We start from the raw sequence: 5,605 nt of genomic DNA, 5'->3' as shown, positions 1-5,605 counted from the left end.
GCGTCGTCTCTCTTTATGACAGGGCCTTCCTTGACGCGCATTTGCGCGTCGTCTGAGCATTTTACGACGCGCAATGAGCGTCGTAAAAGGCCTTTTTTCTAGTAGTGCACGTCAGTTGTTTGCTACAGTTAGACCGGCAAGTCTAGGGTGACAAAAGTCTACCAACTCCGATGCCTGAAGAACGTTGTTCAGGCATAACAGTCATATCAAGCATGGTTATAAGAACTCACATAAAGATTAGCGAAATGATTTGGTTTACAGGAAGCTTACACTTCATTAGTTTTATTGAAAGAAATGAAACTATATACTATTTTCTGTACGATATTCATTTCCATCGTGGTGTTAGGGTTTAAGACCACAGTTCACCTTTAACAAAGTACTGCATTTTTCTGGAAATATACATTATTACTTTACAAGGAAAAGATACAAAGGAATTACTTTCAATTTCAGTTCATATTAACGAAAATATCGGATTTTCTGGAAATGTACGAAACCATCTTTCGCGAAACTATTACAAACCTTTCTCATGCAAAAATGCTTATGAACTCACCAACTTAATTGCTGACACTTTTCAAAATCACTTGTATTCTTAGGAAACCAGTAGACAGGTATTCAACCCATCTTGAGGGTTGGCATCATCATCTCATGTTTTTCTTACTTTTCAATTATTTGTATTCAACTTTTGAATAACTATGTTCTGTAAGCAATGTAATACTTGAAATCTCAATGTATGAATGTTCGTGTTGCTATGTTTCATTACCATTCAATTGTTATGATACTGTGCATGAAGTCACTCCATCTGTCCCCAGACGTTTCCGCCGTTCTGGTTTGGGGGTGTAACATCGGGTCCAATCAACCATCAGGTTGGCATAACCCATGCCTATTGACTGATGCACACAACTGTCCAGTCTCACCATATACCATATAATCATATCGGGTCTAATCAACCATTGGGTTGGAATAACCCATGCCCAATCAATCATCGTGTTGGAATGCCAATATTCAACAGGTCCAGTCATCCTCGGGATAAAATACCCTCAGGACCAATCAACCAGGTTGGAATGCCCCCTGTTTTTTGGCTCACGCATATAACAGTAAATATGTTAATGCTCTTTTGAGACTTTCCTTCACTGTACCTACCTTGCGTACACCTTACGTCTTGCGTTATAATCATAGTCTCTTGAAGGGAGAGCGAGACCGTTGTGTATAGATCTATACGAGATTGACAACGCCATACCTCAGTTGTTTGCTACAGTTAGACCGGCAAGTCTAGGGTGAAAAAAGTCTACCAACTCCGATGCCTGAAGAACGTTGTTCAGGCATAACAGTCATATCAAGCATGGTTATAAGAACTCACATAAAGATTAGCGAAATGATTTGGTTTACAGGAAGCTTACACTTCATTAGTTTTATTGAAAGAAATGAAACTACATACTATTTTCTGTACGATATTCATTTCCATCGTGGTCTTAGGGTTTAAGACCACAGTTCACCTTTAAGAAAGTACCGCATTTTTCTGGAAATATACATTATTACATTACAAGGAAAAGATACAAAGGAATTACTTTCAATTTCAGTTCATATTAACGAAAATATCGGATTTTCTGGAAATGTACGAAACAATCTTTCTCGAAACTATTACAAACCTTTCTCATGCAAAAATGCTTATGAACTCACCAACTTAATTGCTGACACTTTTCAAAATCACTTGTATTCTTAGGAAACCAGTAGACCGGTATTCAACCCATCTTGAGGGTTGGCATCATCACCTCATGTTTTTCTTACTTTTCAATTATTTGTATTCAACTTTTGAATAACTATGTTCTGTAAGCAATGTAATACTTGAAATCTCAATGTATGAATGTTCATGTTGCTATGTTTCATTACCATTTAATTGTTATGATACTGTGCATGAAGTCACTCCATCCGTTCCGAGACGTTTCCGCCGTTCTGGTTTGGGGGTGTAACATCGGGTCCAATCAACCATCAGGTTGGAATAACCCATGCCTATTGACTGATGCACACAACAGTCCAGTCTCACCATATACCATATAATCATATCGGGTCTAATCAACCATTGGGTTGGAATAACCCATGCCCAATCAATCATCGTGTTGGAATGCCAATATTCAATGGGTCCAGTCATCCTCGGGATAGAATACCCTCAGGACCAATCAACCATCGGGTTGGAATGCCCCCTGTCTATTGGCTCATGCATATAACAGTAAATCTGTTAATGCTCTTTTGAGACTTTCCTTCACTGTACCTACCTAACGTACACCTTAAGTCTTGCGTTATAATTAGAGTCTCCTGAAGGGAGAGCGAGACCGTTGTGTATAGATCTATACGAGATTGACAACGCCACACCTTAGTTGTTTGCTACAGTTAGACCGACAAGTCTAGGGTGACAAAAGTCTACCAACTCCGATGCCTGAAGAACGTTGTTCAGGCATAACAGTCATATCAAGCATGGTTATAAGAAGTCACATAAAGATTAGCGAAATGATTTGGTTTACAGGAAGCTTACACTTCATTAGTTTTATTGAAAGAAATGAAACTATATACTATTTTCTGTACGATATTCATTTCCATCGTGGTCTTAGGGTTTAAGACCACAGTTCACCTTTAAGAAAGTACTGCATTTTTCTGGAAATATACATTATTACTTTACAAGGAAAAGATACAAAGGAATTACTTTCAATTTCAGTTCATATTAACGAAAATATCGGATTTTCTGGAAATGTACGAAACCATCTTTCGCGAAACTATTACAAACCTTTCTCATGCAAAAATGCTTATGAACTCACCAACTTAATTGCTGACACTTTTCAAAATCACTTGTATTCTTAGGAAACCAGTAGACAGGTATTCAACCCATCTTGAGGGTTGGCATCATCACCTCATGTTTTTCTTACTTTTCAATTATTTGTATTCAACTTTTGAATAACTATGTTCTGTAAGCAATGTAATACTTGAAATCTCAATGTATGAATGTTCGTGTTGCTATGTTTCATTACCATTTAATTGTTATGATACTGTGCATGAAGTCACTCCATCCGTTCCGAGACGTTTCCGCCGTTCTGGTTTGGGGGTGTAACATCGGGTCCAATCAACCATCAGGTTGGAATAACCCATGCCTATTGACTGATGCACACAACAGTCCAGTCTCACCGTATACCACATAATCATATCGGGTCTAATCAACCATTGGGTTGGAATAAACCATGCCCAATCAATCATCGTGTTGGAACGCCAATATTCAACGGGTCCAGTCATCCTCGGGATAGAATACCCTCAGGACCAATCAACCATCGGGTTGGAATGCCCCCTGTCTGTTGGCTCACGCATATAACAGTAAATCTGTTAATGCTCTTTTGAGACTTTCCTTCACTGTACCTACCTAGCGTACACCTTAAGTCTTGCGTTATAATCAGAGTCTCCTGAAGGGAGAGCGAGACCGTTGTGTATAGATCTATACGAGATTGACAACGCCACACCTTAGTTGTTTGCTACAGTTAGACCGGCAAGTCTAGGGTGACAAAAGTCTACCAATTCCGATGCCTGAAGAACGTTGTTCAGGCATAACAGTCATATCAAGCATGGTTATAAGAACTCACATAAAGATTAGCGAAATGATTTGGTTTACAGGAAGCTTACACTTCATTAGTTTTATTGAAAGAAATGAAACTATATACTATTTTCTGTACGATATTCATTTCCATCGTGGTCTTAGGGTTTAAGACCGCAGTTCAACTTTAAGAAAGTACTGCATTTTTCTGGAAATATACATTATTACTTTACAAGGAAAAGATACAAAGGAATTACTTTCAATTTCAGTTCATATTAACGAAAATATCGGATTTTCTGGAAATGTACGAAACCATCTTTCGCGAAACTATTACAAACCTTTCTCATGCAAAAATGCTTATGAACTCACCAACTTAATTGCTGACACTTTTCAAAATCACTTGTATTCTTAGCAAACCAGTAGACAGGTATTCAACCCATCTTGAAGGTTGGCATCATCACCTCATGTTTTTCTTACTTTTCAATTATTTGTATTCAACTTTTGAATAACTATGTTCTGTAAGCAATGTAATACTTGAAATCTCAATGTATGAATGTTCGTGTTGCTATGTTTCATTACCATTTAATTGTTATGATACTGTGCATGAAGTCACTCCATCTGTTCCGAGACGTTTCCGCCGTTCTGGTTTGGGGGTGTAACATCGGGTCCAATCAACCATCAGGTTGGAATAACCCATGCGTATTGACTGATGCACACAACAGTCCAGTCTCACCGTATACCATATAATCATATCGGGTCTAATCAACCATTGGGTTGGAATAAACCATGCCCAATCAATCATCGTGTTGGAACGCCAATATTCAACGGGTCCAGTCATCCTCGGGATAGAATACCCTCAGGACCAATCAACCATCGGGTTGGAATGCCCCCTGTCTGTTGGCTCACGCATATAACAGTAAATCTGTTAATGCTCTTTTGAGACTTTCCTTCACTGTACCTACCTAGCGTACACCTTAAGTCTTGCGTTATAATCAGAGTCTCCTGAAGGGAGAGCGAGACCGTTGTGTATGGATCTATACGAGATTGACAATGTCACACCTCAGTTGTTTGCTACAGTTAGACCGGCAAGTCTAGGGTGACAAAAGTCTACCAATTCCGATGCCTGAAGAACGTTGTTCAGGCATAACAGTCATATCAAGCATGGTTATAAGAACTCACATAAAGATTAGCGAAATGATTTGGTTTACATGAAGCTTACACTTCATTAGTTTTATTGAAAGAAATGAAACTATATACTATTTTTTGTACGATATTCATTTCCATCGTGGTCTTAGGGTTTAAGACCACAGTTCACCTTTAAGAAAGTACTGCATTTTTCTGGAAATATACATTATTACTTTACAAGGAAAAGATACAAAGGAATTACTTTCAATTTCAGTTCATATTAACGAAAATATCGGATTTTCTGGAAATGTACGAAACCATCTTTCGCGAAACTATTACAAACCTTTCTCATGCAAAAATGCTTATGAACTCACCAACTTAATTGTTGACACTTTTCAAAATCACTTGTATTCTTAGGAAACCAGTAGACAGGTATTCAACCCATCTTGAGGGTTGGCATCATCATCTCATGTTTTTCTTACTTTTCAATTATTTGTATTCAACTTTTGAATAACTATGTTCTGTAAGCAATGTAATACTTGAAATCTCAATGTATGAATGTTCGTGTTGCTATGTTTCATTACCATTCAATTGTTATGATACTGTGCATGAAGTCACTCCATCTGTCCCCAGACGTTTCCGCCGTTCTGGTTTGGGGGTGTAACATCGGGTCCAATCAACCATCAGGTTGGCATAACCCATGCCTATTGACTGATGCACACAACTGTCCAGTCTCACCGTATACCATATAATCATATCGGGTCTAATCAACCATTGGGTTGGAATAACCCATGCCCAATCAATCATCGTGTTGGAATGCCAATATTCAACAGGTCCAGTCATCCTCGGGATAGAATACCCTCAGGACCAATCAACCATCAGGTTGGAATGCCCCCTGTTTGTTGGCTCACG

The sequence above is a fragment of the Lactuca sativa genome, chromosome 3 (genome assembly GCF_002870075.4).
Source record: "Lactuca sativa cultivar Salinas chromosome 3, Lsat_Salinas_v11, whole genome shotgun sequence".
NCBI lineage: Eukaryota > Viridiplantae > Streptophyta > Magnoliopsida > Asterales > Asteraceae > Lactuca > Lactuca sativa.
Note: the sequence above shows the minus strand (reverse complement) of the source record.